Source organism: Prionailurus viverrinus, chromosome B1 (genome assembly GCF_022837055.1).
Source record: "Prionailurus viverrinus isolate Anna chromosome B1, UM_Priviv_1.0, whole genome shotgun sequence".
Taxonomy (NCBI): domain Eukaryota; kingdom Metazoa; phylum Chordata; class Mammalia; order Carnivora; family Felidae; genus Prionailurus; species Prionailurus viverrinus.
The window spans coordinates 121631529-121656196 of NC_062564.1; the positions used below are offsets into that span (position 1 = coordinate 121631529).

Sequence of the window (24668 nt, forward strand, 5' to 3'; positions counted from 1 at the left end):
GTAACCGGTTACAAAACCTGAATGAAATCTTCCTTCTTTAATGTTTCTGTCACGGAGGAGAAATGAAAATCAAGTTTTTGAAAATAGTGTCAATTGTGGATGAGCCTCAGTCACTCTGTCTCTAACTGAATACTTGACCATATTTTCTCACTTTCATTTTATTCTTATTTAGTTGGCAGTGTGACCCATCAAGTTTTAAGGTGTGAATGCTGTTCTGCACCACCCAAATCTCTTGTTCAAGACTAAGGGATCTTCTCCTGGCTACTGAGAATGTGATTGGCACCTCTCAACTGTTAGCCTTCTCTAGAAATTGCCTCACTGCAGAGCCACTTTCCCTAAGTTTAAGCCCCTTCTTTCTGATGCAGTGGATGTCCAATACCTTGTTGACATGCAAGCTCAATGTTTTCTGAGGTCTTCTTGTGATTTCCTCACAGCCCCATTCTCCTCAGTTTTCTTCTCTACTGATCATGTTGATCCAGAGAGCACTCCCCACTATCTTCCTGTGCACTAATTTCCATCTTGGAATCTGCCTCCCCCCGGGACCCAAACTGTGGGCGTGAGACCCACCATGTGTCCTTAAGTACATAGCAGTGCAATGAGAAGAAAGATGAAACCAATTTTTTTTTCAACCCTAAGTATAAATCTCAGTTTTGCCATGAACTTGTAGCATGACCTTGGACAATTTATTTTTTATTTCTGATTATTCATCACCTCACTTGCAAGATGGAAGTGACTATATTAACATCAAGACACTATGCAAGCAAATATGACAATGGAAGTGAAATTTCCTAGAGAAATACCTGGTAAAGACTAAGTGCTCACAAAAAAGTTGGATGAAATTTCAGAAGCCATGAATGTTTTCTGAAAATTGAACCTCTCTATATTTGTCCAAACATCAGGAGGGGTTGAGGTTATCCAGATGCTCTGTACTGACATACAGGGACATTATATCACATTTTTTGGTAAAGGGTGTTATTAGGCTTAGTGGAGGAAGGAATGGCTGGGCAGAGGATCAAGAACCCTGGTGGATGGAAAAGTAATGTTTCCTTCATAGCTTTTATAGTCAGGTGATTCCTTTGTATTGGTGTTTGAACAAGCGTATATATTTATTAAAGGCTAGAAACCTATCTTCTTCTTTTTCTTTTCTTTCTTTTTTTTTTAGACTAGGATATAGTAAAGAGGCTTGAAAACAGTAGCTACTCAATAAATTCTTCTTATATAATGAATTACATTTCTTCCTGCAGAGGTCAAATAATTTCATAGAGGGACACAGAAACCTGCATAATCCATTTTTCATTTTTCTTTCCCCGGAGAGAATCTTGTTCTGAAATTTGTTCTGGGAAAGAAAATATGAATACATGTTATGAATAGTTCACATACTTTATAATTGCTTGATAAATGATGCTATTAAAAATGTGTTACAAGAAAAATATTCGAGAAACATAACTCCATTGCGGTTAGAAACATCTTGATAGGAATTTGTGATCTTTTCTATCACATTTCTGTCACATTTGTGACCTTTTCTATCATCTTAACACAACAACAAGACCAGGACTAATAAAAGAGCTGACAATTTAGGCCCCCCCTCCCCCAATCTCTTGTTTTCTCGCAGCTTACAGTTAATTTTCCATCTTCTTTTTTCAACCCATTCTGAATGAATATTATGATATCCTATGCTATCTGATTTTGTGTGTGTGTGTATGTCTGTGTGTGTGTGTGTGTGTGTGTGTGACAGTGATTCCACAAAGAAATACATTTGTTTTTTTTAAGTATCTCATTTTCTTTTTAAACAGAATGTACTTATGTTTTTTGGTTGGTGAACTTCTGGTTCTTGAAGAGGAAACCTAGAAGATTGGTGAGAACTTGAATTTTCAAGTCAGGTGGATCTGAGTTTCCTTGTCTCTGATCTATGAGTCATAAAACCATGAAGAGGATATGTAATCCCTATAGTCTTACTTCCCACATCTGTATAAAAGAGATACCGCCTCACAGAACTGTGGTAAATTAAATACGTTTGTGAATGTGAACCACTTAGCAAAAGGAGATAACCCTTGTGATTATATAATTATCTGTCAATTCTGCAGAGCCAGATGATTTTGAGTCAATGGCAGCATTTGTAGAGAAAGCCATTCTTCTTCCAGAGTAGAATCTCTCGTTGCTCTGACAGCTCATCTTTGTACACTTTACGATTCATCCAGTCTCCTCCCCAAATTACAATCCCTAAACCTGGTCCCCCTTGGCGTTTGCAATTTCCATGTTGTAATTGTTCACCTCTGTGACTGGTGGAAGAATCCTCTTCCACTTTAATACGTAAATCTACTGACAGAAGTTTCTAGGGTTGACTCTAAGCAAATCTTAGCGGAACAGAATTCAAAAGGAACAGTTACGATTTATTTAAAAATTATCATGTGCTGGGGCACCTGGGTGGCTCAGTGGGTTAAGCGTTGACTTCGGCTCAGGTCTCATCTCACCGTTTGTGGGTTTAAGTCCCGTGTCAGGCTCTGTGCTGACAGTTCGGAGCCTGAAGTCTGCTTTGGATTCTGTGTCTCCCTCTCTCTCTGCCTCTCCCCCACTCGTACTCTGTGTGTCTCTCTCTCAAAAATAAACATTAAAAAATTATTTTAATTATCGTGTGTTAATTACATGGTTTTATTCAATATTTTCCAATAATCCTAGGATATATGGTTTTTTTAAGCCTTTTTTACAGATGAACTTATGGTTTGGTGAGCTTGAGTTAGGTGTCCAAAGTCACACAACACGTTCAGATCAAAATCAGATGTCAAACCTACATTTCGCTGATGCCAAAGCCACAGCAGTTCACCCTGGGCCAGTCTGTTTCTTTACTTTCTTGGCCTTCTTTCTGAGGGTGAGTAAGATGTGGAATACTCTCGTGCCTCTGCGTCACCATTTTTAAATGAATACAAAGGATGGACTGCTTTAGCTCGAAAAGCTATGGTGAAAATCAATATAGGTAGAAATCGCTTATAGGCAATAAGTCGGAAGCTCTGAAACCTAAAACCTATTGATGCAAAGAGAGGAGAGAAATGGTTTCTGAATGTTCATTTTATATATTTGGTGATGTTGCATGTAGTTAATAACATCTGAAAAACGTGTTAACTCTTCTGCTCATAACTGCCATCTTATTTTAAGCCCTTTGATAGAAAAGGCAAGTTAATAATTGCCACCCAATTTGCTGGCTCTTAAAACAGGTGCCTGCATAATACGCTCCTGTGGCCTCAGAAAAGAGCCAGCTCTGGGGTGCCTGGGTGGCAGGTCAGTTAAGCGTCCGACTTCTGCCCAGGTCATTATCTCACGGGTTCGTGGGTCCGAGCCCCGCATAGGGCTCTGTGCTGACAGCTCAGAGCCTGGAGCCTGCTTCGGATTCTGCGTCTCCCTCTCTCTCTGCCCCTCCCCAGCTTGCACTTTGTCTGTCTCTCTCTCCTCCAAAAGTAAATAAACATTAAAAAAAAAGAAAAAAGAAAAAGAAAAAAAACAGGGCCAGCTCCCTGTCAAAAACAGTAGGCTCACTTTTCTTCCTGCAACTATGGAACTGAATGTGCTTAGCTAAGTCTGTACCAAGTGCATAGAGTCCTGGTGATTTCCTTTGTTTGGAAAAAGTGAGACTTTGCTCTGTACCATAAAAAATTGCAACGCAACATGAAACGGGAATGCTGTCATCTCAACTGATGTTTATGAGCTCTGTGTTTTCAATAGCCGAATAAACTCCAAGTTTTACTTTTCCAACTAGTTTTTCATTAAAGCTATTACACGCTATTTTTACTGTATTTTCCTAAGCCACATGAGGCTTTGTTTACCTATATGGAACACAAAGAAGGGCAGGAGGAGAAATGAATACAGTGCAATAATTATGATTTCTGAAAGAGGTGGAGTGTTCCATTACAGTCCCAGGGCCAGCTTGGCTAGGGTATCAGCCAAGTCATGAGAGGCTAGGATTAGGATGGGCTATACTATCTGAGGCAATCTGCCAAGGAGAAACATCAGAATTTAGACCAAAATCTCTTAGACAAAGCTGGGAAGCTAACCCCAGTGAGACCAATTATAGACACCAAGTCTAAATTGCCAGAGGTGGGATCAGACACGGCCCGTGGAGCCAGGAGTTTAGAGTCAAATGCGGATGGAGCAAGATTAAGGACAGGTCAGAAACATAAGGTCCTGGGCAATTTTCAATAATACCCATGGAACTTGCATACACATCTATATGCCTCGGTCTGTGCATGGCATATGAGATATCTGTCTGGCTGAAAGCACATCAGAATGCATAAATTGTTCATTCCTCTCCAGAAAAATGATACAAGCAGCTGTTTGTAAGATGTGGCTGAAGGAACATGTGGCCAGAGGTATCATCTTTCCTTAAGAACCCTTCCAGCACCACATAGCAACTCCTTTCTCCCCTTACGTTCTTGCTGCGTGCGGTGTTAGAAACAAGACTGTGACTCAATAAGCATCCCCTTATTAGATAAACTAATTGCATCTTCAGATTGAGTAAAGCCCCCTGAAATAGGTTTAGCAGCGAAAGATACATATTTAGAATATATAACTTAATGGCATTGTTCTAAAACACAAGAAGAATATTTAAGTCTCGAAGATGAGCGTGTAATGGGAAGTCGCTGGAGAGGCTCAGGAAGAATTGACTGACTAGTGCAATGTACCTGCTAAAGTCCTAACCTGCATCTGATGCTGTAATTGCAGTGTTAGGAAGCTTCAAAGTCAAGTGAATTTGGTCCCGTCAAACCACCACACATTTGTGCTACTCTACTATTTTGTCAAGGCTGATTATGTAATGTGGAAATCACCCATGGAGATAGAAAATATTGATAGGATAAATTATGAATGTTAAAAAAAAATCACTCAAACTATAACCCAACTGGTTTATTGGTAAATGGAAAATAAATGCAAGCCAGCCCCCTTCAAAGAAAAACAGGCTGAAGTGTAGTTCCTGAGTTTCATAATACTCTAAATCTGTGATGGAATGGTTAATTATTATAAATTATTATATTCTGTATCTGTGGCTATTAATTAGCAATAATATTTCATCGACCACTGGGAGTTTTTCTTTCATGTTTTTTTTTAATCTATAAACATTGACTTGTCCCACTCTAGGCTACAGAAACTAAAAAAGTCAACAAGATGACAAAATGCCTCATAGTGATGACTGTGGGTAATCTGGATTTTTCCCTTTTATCCTATCTGACTTTCTATAACCAAAACAAAAATAGATACTATAAAAATATTACTTTGCAAGGGAACTGAGAAATAATTTAGAATCTAGGTTAAAGTACCAGTCAATCTTTGTTAGATTGTAGAAAGAGCTTTAAAATCTCAGTGGCTTAACAAAAGAAGTTGTTGTTTTTTTCTCATGTAAGGGGGACCAAGGAACTCTCCGTGTCACTATTATTCAGATGTAACATTTTAGCATTTCCACTTTCTTTCATCTAATAGTATTTTTTTATTTATTATTTTTTTTAGACAGAGGATGAGAGGCAGAGAGCAGGAAAGGGGGAAGGGGACTTGGAGAGAGAGAGAGAGAAAGAGAAAGAGAAAGAGAAAGAGAAAGAGAAGAAAGAGAGAGAAAGAGAAAGAGAAAGAGAAAGAGAAAGAGAAAGAGAGAGAGAATCCCAAGCAGTCTCCATGCTCAATGTGGAGCCCAAAGTGGGGCTCAATCCCACAACCCTGGGATTGTGATCCAAGCCAAAATCAAGAGTCAGTCGCTCAACCAATTGAGCCACCCAGGGTGCCCTTATGGTATTTTCATATTAACAGCTGCTTCTGCAATTTGCCAAAATGGGGAAAAATTAGAGAGTTATATTTTAAATAATTTTACCTGCAAATGCAGGTAAACTGCATAACACTTCTGCTAACATTTCAGTTGTCAAAGAAAAGGGATAGGAAGATAAAATTCTCCATGTGCCCAAAAGAAGGACACTGGAAATAGTGGGGAGAGGCATTAATTTCTACTACAGACTTGTCATCACCAAATGTTAGGTTCACTGTCTTTCCTGAATGTCAGATATACCCACTATTTCCCCAAAGGTGGCTGTTTCAAAGACCCCCCTCCAATAATATCATTGAGCTGCAAACCCAGGACCTTTTGGTGATGCATGGTTTCCTCACTGGAGTATGATGTGTGGTAGTCTTTGCATCATGTCCAAATGTGGCAGCTCTTAATGTTCTGCTCCACACCAACAAATAATGGTGAAACAGGGACAGAATGACTGCAGCAAGCATTTTCATTATGAAAGAGGAAGAGTGGGCGACCTACAGAAGTCACTGGGCCACAATGATGCTGATCATCCTGAGAATATATTTCCACAGTTCCTTTTTCCTTTTTTAAAAAGAGTTCATTTATTTTTGAGGGAATGAGTGACAGCATGCAAGGGGAGAAGGGCAGAGAGAGAGGGAGACAGAAAATCCCCAGCAGGGTCTGTGCTGCGAGCACCGAGCCTGATGCAGGGCTCGATCTCACAAACCGAACCATAAGATCAGGACCTGAGCCAAAATCAAGAGCCAGATGTTTAACCAACTAAGCCACTCAGGTGTCCCGCAACAGCCTTTTTTTCTCTGGGAAGGCTTCCCCAATCCATTGTTCTTTGCCATCCCTGGCTTTGCCCCCTGGGAGATTCTTTCCTTTATTTTATGCTTCTTGGCCATATCTATAAGACCAGCAAGAGATATTGGAGAATTTTGTACTGGGTTGTAAACACTTCATTGCCCAGGAAAATCATGTGACTACTCCCAAATTCAAGTGGATGGAAATGTTCAATCTTTCCCTGTGTCTAAAAGAGAATTAAAAATATGAGTGAGACGTACTAATATTCTACTACAGATTGATGTTATCTCTTATGAAGAGAGGACTTTTGTTTACACCTATAGCTCACAGGGTTGCAAACAATCTGGGGTCACTTTAATCTAATTTCTAAAACTGAGATTTTTCTAGGCCACTCAGATGAGGTAATAATGGGGCTGTAGGCTTTTTGAAGCTTGGTTAATTAATTCCAGTTACGTTTCATCCTCAGGTACAATTCTTTGGTTTCCCAACCAATATATGGTACTTCAATTTTTATCTTCCTCGCCATTTGACCTTTTCAAAGCACTTCTCCCCTTCTCAGATCTCTAGAATTGGCAAGTGCACAAGTGCAAAAGTAGCCCCAAATGTTAGTGCACATCTCTGGAGGTCATTTTCTCCCACATCTTGCTTTGGAAATGTTTCCTTACTTTCCTAATTTCCTAACGCTTTCAAATTAGTGACATAGATGGTAGATAGATATACAGACACATTTATAGACACATACATACATACATATATATATATACACACATATATATTTCTCTATATATCCATATATATTTCATATATATTTCTATTTTTTTTTCTTTTTTTTCAACGTTTATTTATTTTTGGGACAGAGAGAGACAGAGCATGAACGGGGGAGGGGCAGAGAGAGAGGGAGACACAGAATCGGAAACAGGCTCCAGGCTCTGAGCCATCAGCCCAGAGCCTGACGCGGGGCTCGAACTCACGGACCGCGAGATATATATTTCTATATATATATATATATATATACATATACATTTTAAGGTTACTAGTTATTTTCAGTCTTTCAATGTAAGAAGCAGAAGTCACTTTCACCAAGACTTTTCTATCCCATTGTTTTTCTATTTGGTTGATTAGAATCACTATATAGATGCCTTGCTATTGGAGTAAGTGCACAGCTTATAAATTTATTTTCAGGGATATTGGGTGAAAGCATAAAGGATGCTACATTAGAATCTGTTGTGATTTCTTTTCTTTTAAATGTTTTCTTTATATCTGAGAGAGTGCAAGTGTGGGGAGGGCAGAGAGAGGGGGACAGAAGATCTAAAGCAGGCTCCACTCTGACAGCAGTGAGCCCGATGTAGGGCTCAAACTCAAGAACCGCAAGATCATGACCTGAGCTGAAGTCGGACACTCAACAAACTGAGCCAACCAGGCACCCCGTTGTGATTTTTTAAGCACTATAATTTGAATATAGGTAGCTATTACCTAGTAGATGGTGGTGATCTTTAACATAGTACAAAGCCATGACTCATGTCTCTTCACATGGTAAAGCATGAGGTCCAAGACCACGTGGACCTAGGGCAGGGGTAGAGATCTGGGAGAGTCAAGCACAATGAAGACATCTGGTTAAGGGGATGAGTAAAGAAGCCAGAGAAGCCTGGTCTTAGAATTTTATTAGTCCCAGTGGACTTAAGGCTTTGAGATCAGGGAACTCCTTAGGAGAAGAGTGTCTGCCACCACTAAGATTGAAGATAGAACTTCATCGACTTTGGGCATCCAAAGCCAGAAAGTGAATTATCTAAATAAGCTTGGCCCTCTTAACTACGTTCTCCTTGACAATGAGTTTCACTATAAATGCTCCATAGACTCTCCTTTTCCCTACTGCCTTGTCTGAGAGATTATATTTTTTATTGCTTCACTTTTTTCTCCCATTATATTCTCTATCTTCTCTTGAACTTTATACTTCATTTGGACACTTGGAAGGTCCAGTCTCACCCAGGACTTGGACTTAGCCTACCATCGTGCCATACTGATGAGCCCCACTCATTACCATGTCTAGTCCTGGTCCCAGGAACCTGAGTTTGAGATGGGATTCCTCTCCTTCTAAGCCTACTCCGGAGGGGGTGTCAGATATGAGTCATATCTCATCCATAAAAGCCTAACAGTGGGTTAGAAGACTGTGAATCTAGAAAATAATACTGAGCAACATACCAGTGCAGGCTATGAAATCAATTTGAAAAAGGGATTCAGAACAGCAGCAGAGAGAAAGAACTTGATGTCACATCAAGTGCTGACAGACCAACTCTAAGGCCATTGTCTTGCTTTTCTGTATGGCTCTTTTTCTTTTTTTCAGCCATGCTAGAGGGAAAGGGCATGCTTTACAAAAAATTAAAAGCTATAGCATTGAAAGTCCTCCTAGCCACAGGGTTTCCAGATAAAATATGGCTACCCAGTAAAGTTTGAAATTACAGGTAAACAGCAAATAATTTTTTTTATTATAAGTATGTCCTATGCAATATAAGTGCTACATTTATAGTAAAAAAAAAAACAACTTTTTTATTTATCTGCAATTCAAACTTAAAGGAGTGCTTTGCCTTTCTATTTGCTGAATCTGACACCCTATCTAAGGCTTGGAAAAAAGCTGCTGGATGGGATGGACCCAATGGTGCGAACAGTTGAAAGTCATTTTTAAGAGATCATATGCTATTCAGAAATATGGAACAGTTTCAATTTGGCTCAAGCTTAGTTTGTACAGGAGGAAGCAGTGACAAGAAGTAACTTGGGATGGGTAGAGAAGAAAGCCTATTGTAATTCCAACCAGACTAAAAATTTGAATGCTGTAATTACTCAAAAATTTATATCAGACAAGTGACAAATTAATTAAGAGTTAAAGGGAGGCAAATAGTTTTCAAGAATAAATAGAAATGACTGAAAAAAATTGATTACTTAGCAATACAATCTTTGTTGCTTGGTGTGATTTAAAATTATGGATCCATGAATGTTTAAATTGAAATGTTCCAGTTGCCAAACAACATTATAATACATTTATCATGTCACTTTTCAGCACAGAAAACACAAATTATTTGGGGCAGCTAAGTAAATTTGTGATATGAAGAAAATTGCATAAACATAAATGGGTATTATTGAATTGAAACTCTGAGAGATCTGAAATTCAAAATCCTAGATATGAGAAACATGTCTATAGATCTGAAAGACAGTTCCCAAATATTCTACTTCACTCTAGAACTACTCTGGTGTCTTTTCCACTTCTTGCCAGCTGCCCCCTGTTGCCTGTGCCCCTCTCAAAGCACTTTTTCATTGAGCTTTGCATGTGGCTATTTGCATTCAAGTGTTTTTCAAATTTAGTGAAAGTGGACCACTTGTAGAGGCAAAATTATTTTTCTCCATTCATATCAACGAAAATTATGCTAATGAAAGTGTTGCTTAAACACACTCGGACGTGAATTGATATCTTACAAAAGTAGAAAATGTTAACGTATAGCCAAACTTTTAAAGAACTATATTTAAAATTAGCACCAATGGGGCGCCTGGGTGGCGCAGTCGGTTAAGCGTCCGACTTCAGCCAGGTCACGATCTCGCAGTCTGTGAGTTCGAGCCCCGCGTCAGGCTCTGGGCTGATGGCTCGGAGCCTGGAGCCTGTTTCCGATTCTGTGTCTCCCTCTCTCTCTGCCCCTCTCCCGTTCATGCTCTGTCTCTCTCTGTCCCAAAAATAAATAAACGTTGAAAAAAAAATTTAAAAAAAAAAAAAAAAAAAAAAAAAAAAAAAAAATTAGCACCACTAATTTACTGTGATAGAGTATGTTCTCTTGACGACACTGCTGTATCCCTACTTCAAAGAGACGTATGGAGAAGATGGTAAGACGTGAACCCCTTAATTTGGATGTCATTCTACTATGGAAGGCATAGTAATTCATTTTCTCATCTAGCTTCTCTTTTCAAACTAGTGCGAAACTTCTATTTACGTAGGGCGTTGTAATTGCATTTGTACTTCACTTGGCACAAATGCAAGATTATATATTATGTCCAGTTCTGTTGTATTTATTTATGTTTGTCCTTCCCTTATTAGCTCACAATTAAAGCAGTACTCTTCAGTGGTAACATGAGAAGAAATTGGACATGACACTCACAAGAATAACATCTAGCGTAAAGTGGTCATACAGAGAATCCAGTACTGTGTATGCTTAGATAAACATTTAATATGTATTCACCAAAATAAAAATAAATGCAATAAAATAAAGACCCTATGTAGACTTGTTTAGCAAAGGTGTTGAAGTTTTTAAAAAGATAGTCAAGGGACGAGTGGGTGGCTGAGTCTGTTAAGCATCCGATCTGACGCTTGATCTAGGTTCCGGTCAAGATCTCATGTACATGCACTCTCTCTCTCTCTCTCTCTCTCTCTCTCTGTCTCTCTCTCTGTGCATCTCAAAAATAAATAAGTAAACATTAAAAAAAAATAAACAGGTAGTCACTTAGCTAAGATAATTAAAACTATTCAATTATTTAAGTAGCCCCTCAATGAAATGCATAAGCTGAGAGCATTGCCTATATACAACACAGGTTAAAATAATGTCCCCATTTTTGCAACTTTGGGGATCCTGTAGCAGATAGTATTTGCTCCCCCAAACACTCCATTTTCCACTCTTAACTGCAAATTCTCAAAAACTTGTCTCACCATTCAGCCCACCTAATTTTTCTATTTTATTCTCCCAGTTCATTATGATGTAGATTAACTTCACTTCTTTGATTTATGTTGCTTTTTCCGGGCTTGATTCATTATCTAACTTCTGTACCTAAAGGAGAACTCAAGCAAGCCCAAAAGGAGAGAAGGGAAGAAGACCATAATAGGAAATATTCAGGAAATAGTGATTTTTACTTCTGTTGAACACATCTCTTGAGTTTTAAGCCTACATCTCCATCTAGCCAGATATTCAATCTCATTATAACCAATACGGAACCCATCATATTTCCAAAGATCTGTGCACACTCTAAATTCTCTGTGCAAGATGGGTGACAGGCACTCCTCACTCTAACTATGTCTCTGGGTGCCAAGGCGTCTGCAGTCTGCTTCCAGTCCTGACCCCAATCTCATGTCTGCCTCCAAAAAAAAGAAGGTAGGAGTACACCAAAATGATGGAAAAAAAAACCCAAGGGCAAATTGGACTTTAAACAGACCAAAATTAATAAGAATAGAAGAATTGAAAAGCTGATAGGAAATAATGATAATTAAAATGTATTTGTGTATCATGAAATGATTGTATTTTCCGAAGTCTCTGCCCTTAATAACACTCCGTCCTTCTCATGTTGCAGCCATTAGCATTTCTGGGGACTATTTTGTAAGAGATAATCACTGCTTTGCCTCCCAAATCAACTCGGGCTTCTTACCTTGTTTCTGACTGCAATTTGCTCTATTTGTTCTTGTTTGTGTTCAGCATTTGTAATTCTCTCCCCCTGCCCCCGCCCAAATATGCTTGGCCCAAGATACCAGTATTAATTCTCCCAGTCCTTGCATCCTTGGGACCACACTCTTGTATGGGAAAGCCCACTCTCTCTCACACCTATTTTAGCCCTTGAGATATTGACCCTGTTTAGAGATCCGTGGTCCCTGATTCTGGCTTGTCTGAGTTAAGTAATTCTATACTCAAGTCTGCTAGGCTCCAAAGTAAACCCATCTTATTCCTTTTCCAAATCTCCAAAGCCATTATTCCATATCTATTTCTAATCTTGGTTAATGGTGTTAATACACACTTAATCCAACAAGTTGGAGACTTTGATCTTTTTCTTTTCTTTCCCCTACAACCCACATCTAAAGCCATTTTTCTGCTTGCTGTTATAGCAAATCTCCTACAAGAAGTCGCCTATGCTTACTCTCTGTTTAACTTTCATGATTCCTTTTAAAGTGCCTTTTCCAGTATAACCAATAGCCTCCAGGTTGACCAACACTCCTGCATTTAAGGTTTTGAGGGTGCCACTAATCTCTGCCATTCCTCACATATGTAGTAGTATTTTCCAGTTAGTCTTGCCTGGGGCAGAGGTAAATAAACTTTTGACTTCCTTTATCACAATAGCTCTCATGCCACAAGGCCCACAACCCAATGTGGTAGTTCTGCTAACTAAATCAAGCATTCCAATTACACCTTCAGGGACCCGGGATATGACCCTCAGGGATTGTCTATGGATCACGCAGACTCACTATGAACCAGATTCATTTACTAGTAGCCAAGACTCCATTTACTTCAAGCTTCCATTGTTCACGCCTATAAAAGGAATCCATGACAACATCTTCCATCTCTAAGTATTAATGTTAATTTGGACTCTGTGTTCATCAATCCATGGAAGGTCTAGGTTTGCCCTTTTTCCTCGTGCATGGTTTACCGAAGAAATAGCTATAGGTCTCTGTGGTGGTGAAAATAGGAAAATTATTACTATCTATGCTTGCTGAGGTACCTCTTTTACCATAAGGACCTAGCTTCGTCTTAATTCAGGGTTCAGGGTCTGGGTAAGGACCATATCTAAAAACTGGGCAAGGGATCATGACTCTTCATTGGAGCAATCACCTTCAGCCTCATGATCATCCATCCGGATCTTTTTTGGTTGTATAAACTAAGCAATTCCTTATTGGCTGCCCATATATCTTGCCCCTAGGGTCACTGTGGTCCATTAACCATCATGACAGTGTTTTGTGTGTCAGCGCTCCTGGTGACCACTCTGACCTTGCTATTAGTTGCAATAACTCCACACATCTTGCTTCTGATTGTGAAGTGCCACTGTTTGGTCTCTATTTTTCCAGGTCCTATGACCCTCCCTCCTCACTATCAGGTAAATCTGTCCTGCAATGGCATCTCCTACTATAACTACTGGTATATACATAACAGCCACAGTTAACTTGTCAAGGATGCTGGTGCTCCTCTCACCAGCATATTCCTTACATGTTTTGGTATACACAGTGTCATTTAAGACCTTCTAAAGAATAGAGGTATCATGTAGGTTTTCCAACCGAGCACATCATTTTTCTGACCTTTTGGATCCCTTGCTCCATGCACTGCCATAGCAATTCTGGAATCTCTCCTTCATTTAGAAGCTTGCAAAAAGTTATGGTAACGGCTAAGTGTCATCTTTGTAACACACCTACCCTTTCTCCTGAGGTCCTCACCAGGGTGTTATCATTAGAGAGTGACCCCATCACATAAACTCTCCCTTATGTAGATTTCTTTTTGCCCAGCACCCTTAGAGTCCAGTTCGTGTTCAGTATCTAGCATCTTCACGGGCCAGTTTATGTACAGTATCCAACAGCCTCAGGGGCCAGTTCCATGTATAGTATTTCAGCTCTTGGCATTTGCCAGCTCTTGTTTATGCTAGATTCTTGCAGTTCTTTTCCTCCCTTAGCAGGAAGAATACATCTGGGTTCAGATTTGACCCTAATTAGTCTAGTTGTCAGCAAGGGGTACAGATCCTGAGTGGAAGAAGCATTGTTTTGTAAGCCACCTGCCTCATCTGAAGCCTCTGCACGATCTTCAAGTGAGAAGAGGACACTTAGTGAGTGGCCAACAAGGGTGAATGGGCCCTGAGTGCAGACCCAGGGGGTTCAGAAGATCATGGTTGTTCAATATTCTCCACTTCATTCTCATAGAGAATTTTAATGTCTTGTTCTTTCCATAATGGGGTGCTGGCCTTGGAGTAAGAAACCTTTCAGACCTGAGAATCCTGCCTTTGCTGAAATTGTTATCCTTTGATTAAGTCCAGCACCAAGACTTCACTCTCTTCCACCTCCAGCTTCAGGATGTTAGGAATTTTAAATACAACCAAGAAGTCTGGCACATGGCTTACACATTTTGTCTTGAATTGATGATGAATCATCAATTCCCTGTCATTATCTCTTTCCAATGAGTCAATGGTGTTCAGCAACAGGCACCTAATTTCATTGTGCTTATAGAGAGTGTTTCTTTCATACTTCTTTTTTTTTATTTTTTTTAACGTTTATTTATTTCTGAGACAGAGAGAGAGCATGAACAGGGGAGGGTCAGAGAAAGAGGGAGACACAGAATCCAAAACAGGCTTCAGGCTCTGAGCTGTCAGCACAGAGCCCGACGCAGGGCTCGAACCCACAGACTGTGAGATCATGACCTGAGCCGAAGTCGGATGCTCAACCGACTGAGCCACCCAGGTGCCCCTCTTTCATACTTCTTAATACCACAGATATGTTATAAGCTAGTGTGCCCTCTTCCACTTGTGTCTCATGCCAGATAACCACTGGCAATGGTTTTGATAATTATACCATTATAGCAAGCCAAGGCCTATTCATACTCTATCTACCACTAGCAATAAGATTCTTATTACCCAATTCTGGCAAATAACTCATTTGCCAAATTCTGTTTGAAAGTTGCATTCCTAAGACCACTCAGTGCACTGACTATCTTCAGTTGGGTTCTCTAAAAATAGACTTCAACGTGAACAATTGTATGAAAATTGCTTATTGGTGATTGAGAGATATACGTGTAAGGGAGTTAGGAAGGCATGACTGGGCAAAGAGAGAAACTGACCTGTAATGTGGTTTCAGTGGAGGTGTTAGCTGGTCCTATGGAGCCTTGGAGCATTATTCTCAATTGAGACAAGTGGGGAGGGTTGGGCTTTTATATGCTTTTATTGGCCAATCTTAGGCTATAGTCTTCCTCTGGGAGGGGCTTTAAACTTGGGTGAGGGCAATGCAAGGTGAAGGCCATAGCTGCGATTGACATCAGCAATTAACATTCTGTGCAGTTGGGATTTTGGATAGGTAGGACCTGAAGAATGGAGCTAAGAGCATCACCATCCACTGACTCTTTCTACTCCATTAGATTATGAGTTCCACGCGAGCAGGAAACCTTGTCAATGTTGTTCTCTGTTTTATCTCCAGGGCCTAGAACAGTGCCTAGCATATAGTCAAAATAATCTCTCAATCATCAAATCCTAACTATTCTTTCCTTTAAATATCTTCCAAATTTTTACGTATTTTTTATTTCTATTGTTGCATTCGTATATATCCGCATTACTTACTGACTGATTTAATGCCTGATTTTCTAACTAGTCTTCCTTTTAGGCTATTTTCTAAACTAAACCATTCAACATAAAGATCATCTTTCAATACCATAATTCTGAACCTGTTAAAAGCCTTTGATGGCTTCTGATTACCTACAGGATAAAAGCCAGGCTTCTTGGTCAGGGACTCAAAACCCTTCACAATTTGGCCTAAGATCACCTTACTGGAATGTTATTCTGTTTTTCTTTGCCCATATAGTATGCTGCACAAGGAACTTCTGGTGGTGCATGAACATGAGAAGCTCATTACTATGGTCATTGAGTGTGCTGTTGCCTTAGTCTGTTATATCTTTCTCATTCTTTCCTAACTAGTAAATGTCTGTTATTCTTTAGGATCAAGTTCTGATCTTCTTTGGGTATGTTTTCCAATTGTTTTAGCAGAGTTAATGGTTCATTTCTTAGTGCTCCTATGGCAGTCAAGACCTATCTCCATTATGGAAGATTATTCTAACTGCTTATATTTATGTTTCCTCCTTTAACCTGCTCACTGAATTGGTGATAGCTCTTATGGTTAGTAACTCCCCTGGCTCTCTCCATGCCTATAGCAGAGTCAATGTTTGTTAAATGAACGAGTGGAGGATTCGGTGGCTATTGCTTAAGGGCCAAGTAAGTGCCCTTACTTGGATACCATGCTAAAAACTAGTTGTAAAACAGAATAAGAATGGCATGTACCTACCTTCATGGAACCTACTTTTCTGGGATGAGTATTATTATGGATTGAGAAGCTGAAAGCAGAGAGTTTCTAATGTCTGGCAGCCCAGGGAACTAACTCAAAGACTCACACTTGGTTGACCTGATCATCACTTGTCAGAGAAAGTTTCTGTGTAGACTTATTTGTTATTTTTGTGAAATAAGGCTGTACAGCTCAAAGCTAAACCATCTTCTATTCACATTTTCGCATTCTGACTTTCCTCTGTGTTCTGCCACCACACATACTTAACCCATTTAGAACAGAACCCTGTATCCTCACCTGACAAAAAAGATTATCCTTTCAGTTGTCTCTGAGAAGATCATAACAGTGAATAAAACATATGTTGTTTCAATCATTTTTGTGCATAATATTTTCTCTTGCTGGTCTCCTGAAAATAAGATACAGACAGTTCATGGTGATAGTTTGAAATAATGGTTCACTTTCAAACCCAATGGATTATGTTTTACATAACCTGATAAAATATTTAACGCTTAGCTGAAAATTCATCCTCCTAGGATACAAAACTGGTGACATTACAGAGGGTTAATCTGAACGGAATATGGCACCAGCTGTCAGACAATTCCAAGGATAGCTACGGAGAAGAATTAGATTTTGGAAGAAGAGTGTTAGGTTGTATGTGGTTATATTTTATACATGAGGTCAGATGCTGATGTATAGATATAGTCTTAAATTTTAATTCCCAGTGAAAGAAAACAAAGACAAGCAGAGAAAATACATGGGAATGAAAAGCCCGATGCTTTGTGGGGAGGAAGTCCACACCTCACTTGTATATAGATTTGGTTTATCTGAGTTCACAGCAAAGTGGTACATGAGAAGAGTGTCCATGTGATAAAGCTCTATCAGCCAACTGTGCCACATCTACTTTTCAGTGAAAGGGAAGTAGAACTTGTTAAGAATTAAGAGATACAAGAAGCTAGAATGATAAAGGGTCAGACGTTGTGAAAGTTCTTAGAGAAGCACTTACAAAGGTAGTAGCTGGAGCTGTATTTTGAAACGGTGCTTTGTCCCCGTCTACTTACTCAGCTTCTCCTAACTTCTTAATAAAGTTGCACAACACCATTCCTGAAAATTAAAACTGCCTCACAGCCTGTTGCCAGAATCCTGGGGAAAATCTCTATGAAAAATAAAGGGAATTCATCAGGATGAAGGAAAATCACGAAATAAAAGATTCCCCTTTCCTGAAGGAAAATAGTAGGATGCATTGCACTTCTCTGGTGGCTGACCTTTCATGCAGTGACCTGGGTCTGTGTCCACGTAGAAAACAAGGAGGTCTTCTCCTTAATATTTCTGTATTCATTTGGATTTTATTTTATTATTTTTTTTAAATGTTTATTTATTTTTTAGAGACAGAGAGAGTGAGTGGGGGAGAAGCAGAGAGAGAGGAAGAGCAAGAATTCCGAGCAAGCATTGCGCTGAACTCATGAACCATGAGGCCATGACCGGAGTCAAAGTCAAGAGTCAGACTCGCAAAAGACTGAGCCACCCAGGCACCTCCTTCATTTGGATTTTGTAACTTTCAGAAACAAGAGTCCTAGAAGAAAGGAAGATATTCTGGGAATGTAGATTGTTTTTTTCTTTATAGACTTTATTTTCAAAAGTAGTTTTGGGTTCACAGCAAAAGTGTGTGAAAGATACAGAGATTTCCCATACACTTCTTGCCCCCACTTGCCTAGTTCCCTCCTTACCAACACCCCCAACAGAGTGGCACATTTGTTATAACGGATGAGCCTACATTGTTACATTATTGTCACCTAAAGTGTATAGTTTGGGCTGGGGTTCACTCTTGATGTTGTACATTCTGAGTTTGGACAAATGTATAATGACATGTATCCACCACTGTAGTTTCATACAAGGTATTTTCACTGCCCTAAAAATTCTTTGTGCTTCACCTCTTCACCCCTCCTTCTCTTCTCACCCCTGGTAATCATTGATTTTTTTCAGTCTCCATAGTTTTGTGTTTTCCAGAACGTCATACAGTCGGAATCATACCATAAGCCTGTTCAGAGTAGCTTCTTTCACTCTGTAACATGCGTGTCAGCTTCTCCCATGTACTTACACAATTTGATACCCCATTTCTTTTTTGTGTTAATAATATTCCATTGTCTGGGTGTACTACAATTTATTTATCCACTCGCCTATTAGAGAACTTGGTTGCTTCCAAGTTTTGGCAACTACAAATGAAGCTGGTATAAATGTCTGTGTGCAGGTTTTGTGTGGTCATAATTTTTTAACTTCTTCGGGTAAATACCAAGGAGCAGGAATGCTGGATCACGTGGTAAGAGTGTTTAGTTTTGTAAGAAACTGCCAAACTGCCTTTTAAAATGGCTGTAGGGGGCGCCTGGGTGGCTCAGTCGGTTAAGCGGCCGACTTCGGCTCAGGTCATGATCTCACGGTCCGTGAGTTCGAGCCCCACGTCAGGCTCTGTGCTGACAGCTCAGAGCCCGGAGCCTGTTTCAGATTCTGTGTCTCCCTCTCTCTGACCCTCCCCCGTTCGTGCTCTGTCTCTCTGTTTCAAAAATAAATAAACATTAAAAAAAATTTTTTTAAATGGCTGTAGCATTCTGCATTCCCAACAGCAAAAGGATGGGAGGGTTTTTTTTTGTTTTTTTTGTTTTTTTTTCCACATCCTCACCAAAATTTGTTGTCATTATTTTGGACTTTGGCCATTCTAATAGGTATGTACCGGTATCTCATTTTAATTTGTATTTTCCTGGTGACACACTATGTGGAGCATCTTTTCATATGCTTATTTGCCACCTGCATATCTTCTTTGGTGGTGTATCCATTTAGGTATTTGGCCCATTTGTTAATTGAGTTGTTTTTTTTATTGTTGAGATTTAAGAATTCTTTCTATATTTTAGATACAAGTCCTTTATCAGATGTGTCTCTTGCAAATATTTTCTCCCAGTCTTCGCTTTTTCTTTTCATTCTCTTGACAGTGTCTTTTACAGAAAAGAACACAGTTTTAATGTATTCCATTTTTTTAGAAGATCAGGTAGAGGAAACAAAGATTCTTCGTATGAAAAATACACAAAATGAGGGGCGCCTGGGTGGCGCAGTCGGTTAAACGTCCGACTTCAGCCAGGTCACGATCTCGCAGTCCCGCAGTTCGAGCCCCGCGTCAGGCTCAGGGCTGATGGCTCAGAGCCTGGAGCCTGTTTCTGATTCTGTGTCTCCCTCTCTCTCTGCCCCTCCCCCGTTCATGCTCTGTCTCTCTCTGTCCCAAAAATAAATAAACGTTGAAAAAAAAAATTAAAAAATAAATACACAAAATGAAAGCTTACTAGAAATGAGAAATTATTGGTAATACGTAACAACTCTCCCTCCAGATCTAATCAAAAAAGATTTGACAGTCTCCAGAGAAAGACAAATATCATATGACTTCACTGAGATGAGGACTTTAAGATACAAAACAGATGAACATAAGGGAAGGGAAGCAAAAATAATATAAAAACGGGGGGGGGCAAAATATAAGAGACTTTTAAATATGGAGAGCAAACAGAGGGTTACTGGAGGGATTGTGGGAGGGGGGATGGGCTAAACAGGTAAAGAGAATTAAGGAATCTACTCCTGAGATCATTGTTGCACTATATGCTAACTAATTTGGATGTAAATTTTAAAAAAATAATTAAATAAAATTTTTTTTAAAAAGTTTCAACTGTCTCCACATAGAGAGGTGGTATAATAAAGAATTTGCCTGGTCTCTGTTTCTGGCTTCTAAAAGGGATACTAAATCCTTGTAATTTCTTGAATATAGGAGCTCTTTTTTATTTATAGTGGGCCTTCGTATTTTTTGCTAATGAGTGACTCGTGATGGGGGCCAGGAAGACAAACCATGTGATGAGAGTGTTGGATCTTTGAGCTACATGGTATCAGCCAACTTCTCAACCTCCAGAGAAGGGAGCAGGGATGCGAATTGAGTTCAATCACATGGCCAATGAGTCCATCAGTCATACCTACATAATGAAACACTGATAAAAAAAGCACTGCAGATGGGGCACCTGGGTGGCTCAGTTGGTTAAGCGTCGGACTTCGGCTCAGGTCATGATCTCATGATTTCTGGGTTCAGGCCCCATGACGGGCTCTGTGCTAACAGCTCAGAGCCTCGAGCTGCTTCGGATTCAGTGTCTTCCTCTCTCTCTGCCCTTCCCCCACTTGTGCTCTGTCTCTCTCTGTCTCTCAAAAATAAATAAATGTAAACAAACAAACAAACAAAAAACAACAGCGACAACAACAACAAAAACACTGCAGACACTGAAGCTCAGCAGAGAACACATTTGTGTGCCTAGAGGGTTACATACCCTCACCCCACAGGAAAGTGTATGAAAAGTCTGCCCTTCCTCCCAGATGTTGTCCTGTGTGTATCTTTTATATTAAAACTGCAATCATAATTACAGCACTTGACTGAGCTCTGTAAGTCATGTTAGTGAATTATTGAACCTGGGTGGGGGTGGGGCGTGTTGTAGAAACCCTTGAATTTGTAGCCAGTTAGAAGTGCAGGTGGCCAAGGGATTCCTGAAACATGACTGGCATCTGAAGTCAGGGCAGTCTTAGGGAAATATGTTAGTCTGCTTGTGTTGCCATTAAAAAAATACCACCGTCTGCCTGGTTTAAACAACAGAACTTTATTTCTCATAGTTCTGGAGGCCGAAAAGTCTAAGCTCAAGGTGTTGACAAGTAGCTTTCATTCTGAGGCCTCCTGGCTTGACTTGTAGAAGGATGTCATATTTTTGTGGGTTCACATCATCTCCTTTTATGTGTTTACAGGGAGGGAGAGAGGGAAGATGGGGGAGAGAGAGAGAGAAAGAGGGAGGAAGAGAGATAGAGAGGAGAGAGAGGGAGAAAGAAAGGAAGAGAAAGAGAGGGGGAAGGAGAGAAAGTATGTATGGGATCTCTGGTGCCTCTTCTTATAAGGACACTAATCCTATTGGATCAGGGCCCCACTCTTATGACCTCCTTTAAACTTAATTACTTCCTTAGAGACTCTCTCTGCAAATACAGCCTCACTGGAGGTTAGGGCTTCAACGCATGAATTTTGAGGGGACATAAATTAAGTCTATGACATATAGAGCCTTTAACTGTAGAGTCTGATGCCAGCTTCCATTGGTTATCATCAGAATTGTTCTTCAGTACATCCAGTTGGGGGGCAAAACAGAATAAGAAGTAAAGAGAATAAGGAGACACCCATACTCCCTGCATGTTGGGAAAAAAATTGAGTTGTTGTAGCAGACCCTGTATGCCACGTTGCCTAGGACTTAACACTTCAGCAGCCTTTGACAGGTCTCCAACAGTCAATATGTCCATTTCTTTACCTGGCAGCTTTCACCTAAGCTGTCGAATGCAGGTCTACCCAGAAGTATGACATCAGGCCACTTAAGGTCATTCAGAGCTCCCTAGCCCCACAGGTGGAATAATTCTCAGGTGTGAGTTGTGGACTGGTTCTCAGAGTTTTCCCATGGATTTACTCACAGATGTGACTGGTTTGGCGATTCACCCTTTATTAATGACTTCCCTTTCCTAGATCTGTTCCTTTTTTTCTGTCGGTGTTCCTTACATGCCCCCCCCCCCCGCCCCGAACTACATACCTGAGATTATTTTTCCCAGGATCAGCTTCTGTGAGGACCAAAAATAAGAGACTCTTTTTGGCTGAGAATGAGTGAGAGGACAAATTAACTCAGGGCTCCTGAAAAAAAGATTATGTTACACTGAATGAAAACATCCTCAATGGGAAATGAATGAGTGTTGTTCTGAAATGTTTTACTACAGAAAACCAAAGTGAATTTGGAAACTGTTTGACAGTCTCAATATAATCAAAGCCATGCAATGTAGGCTGTGCGACTATGTGTGCAACAAATCAGAGGATATGGATGAAATGAAAGGCGAATTTGGTGAAAATGGATTGCACATCTAATGAAAATTCTGTACCTCAAACCCAAGTCAGTGATGTAGAACTCAAATTTATTTATTTAGTTTTTATTTGAATTCCAGTTAGTCAACATACAGTGTACTATTAGTTTCAGGTCAATAAATCACCAGAATTTAGTGATTCATCACTTACATACAAGACTCAGTGCATATCACAAGGGCCCTCCTTAATCGCCATCATGTATTTCACTCATCCCCTCCACCCACCCTCTCTCTGGTAACCATCAGTTCTTTCTCCATAGTTAAGAGTCTGTTTCTTGGTTTGCCTCTCTTTCTTTTTGCCTTTTGCTCGTTCGTGTTATTTCTTAAATTCCAGATAGGAATGAAATCATAAGGTATTTGCCTCTCTGAGTTATTTCACTTAGCCCTGGTTATTTCACTAGCTTTATCCATGCCATTGCAAATGGCAAGATTTCATTCTTTTTTATGACTGAGTAATATTCTATTGTATATACGTACCACATCTTTATCCACTCATCAGTTGATGGATTTTTGGGCTCTTTCCATAATTTGGTTATTGTTGATAGTGCTGCTATAAACATTGAGGTGCATGTATCCCTTTGTATTAGTATTTTTGTATTTGGGGGGTAAATACCTAGTAAGTACAATTGCTAGATTGTAAGGTAGTTCCATTCTTAACTTTTTGAGGAACATGGAACTCACATTTATTATTTTTTTCAGTATTTATTTTTGAGAGACAGAGAGAAAGAGCATGAGCAGGGGAGGGGCAGAGAGAGAGGAAGACACAGAATCCGAAGCAGGCTCCAGGCTCTGAGCTGTCAGCACAAAGCCTGATGTGAGGCTCGAATCCATGAGCCGTGAGATGATGACCTGAGCTGAAGGAGGACACCTAACCAACTGAGCCACCCAGGAGCCCCAGAACTCACATTTTAAAAGATTATTTAAAATGCATAAAAATATTAAAGACAGAAAAGTAATGTCAGATGAAAATTTTAAATTAAATATGATGATTTTCAAATATTCACTTTAGCTTTGACATCTCTTGAGTTTCAAAGCCCTATAGGCAATTGGTCACTGGCTACTTATTTGCTTTCAGCTCTCACATTCAATCTCTAAATTCTCAATTCATCAGTTTTCCCTCTGTACTGCATATCTAAATTTGGCTAGAAACAGAAGCCAAGTTATCTTTAACATCTCCATAATCATCCAACATCCTGCCCCAGGCTTCAACATTGAAGTTAGCAATCTAAATTCTTTTGAAACCGCCTGCTAATCATGTCTCAGGTTTTTCCACCGCCATGAACCTAACTAATCTGACCTTTTATCCACTCAAGGCTGGGTCACTGCAAATATCTCCTAATAGATTTCCTGATGCAAATCTGTCCTCCAGCCTAATCTCCATACTACAGCCAAATTGTATTGTTAACCCCCTAAAACCTAATTGTATCATTTCTTTGCTTAGAAGCTTTGTTGTCTTTAACATTGTATCTATAGCGTGTAACTTATCTGAGCTGACCCTGTGTGACCTAGCCATTGCTCTGCTCTTGTCTTCACCAGTAGACCCAACATAAATTTCTGTAATTCTTCAAACATGTTACACTCGTTTTTTTTTTTTAACCTCCAAGGCCTTTTGGCATTCTACTTCTTCTCTCTCAAACTTTCCTTATCTCTTCACCTAATACCTAATGCTAATGTTCTCTTTGAGTCACTGACCTTAACTGATTGTTCCGGGGTGCCCACTATCCATCCTAGGATATCATATCTTATTGTAATTGTAATTTTTTTTTGTTTTTAAGGTAATAAAATAGATGATGTCTATTTTTCTTACCACTATATCCTCTATGCCTGGAATGGTTCCTGGTACTACTTAGTAAATATTTGTTGATGGGATGCTTGAAAGGATGAATGAATGAATGAATGAATGAGAGAGGTTAGAGCTTTAGCTTAGGTAATTTATTTATTCCTGAAAAGAGAAAAAAATGATTGGAATAGAACATTGGTTCTACTTCTTGTGGTAATGGGATAACACAAAATATCCTGTAGTAAAGGAAAGAAAATCAATGCATGCTGATGTAACAAGTAATATAAAGTTTCAAATAGCACCTTTCCTATTCTCTGGAAACTGGCTATTGAAGCCTTTGGCTAAGAATAAGAGACAAGCACTTGGAGGCTAGCCATTGACCAATAAGGCATAATGAGGGATTCATTTTATATATTCAGCAGACACTCAATAAAACTTTGAGAGTGCATACATCGGTCCCTGCCTTAACACTTGTCTGTAAGGGCCAAGTCCCTAAATTGGGCTAATATTACCAGAACCTGGCAAAAGGGACAGGGAAGAAATGGCAAAGTTGAGCACCGAGTGCAAGGGAGGAGAGAAGGATGCATTTCCTCTCTTTGGTCAGGAAATCTGTGAGGTAG

At 39.7% G+C, this 24668-nt stretch overlaps 1 long non-coding RNA gene across 1 annotated transcript in view; it reads right to left on the reverse strand.

The window, feature by feature from the left end:
• Window positions 1–756: 756 nt before the first annotated feature.
• LOC125163641 (uncharacterized) overlaps window positions 757–24668 on the reverse strand; it is a 46963-nt gene continuing 23051 nt past the window's right edge. Inside the window, exons 4-6 of the long non-coding RNA XR_007151530.1 lie at window positions 21947–22044; window positions 16620–17475; window positions 757–1336 (exon numbers count right to left, since the gene is read on the reverse strand). This is a non-coding gene — a long non-coding RNA (uncharacterized LOC125163641). The remainder of the gene's footprint in view (window positions 1337–16619; window positions 17476–21946; window positions 22045–24668) is intronic.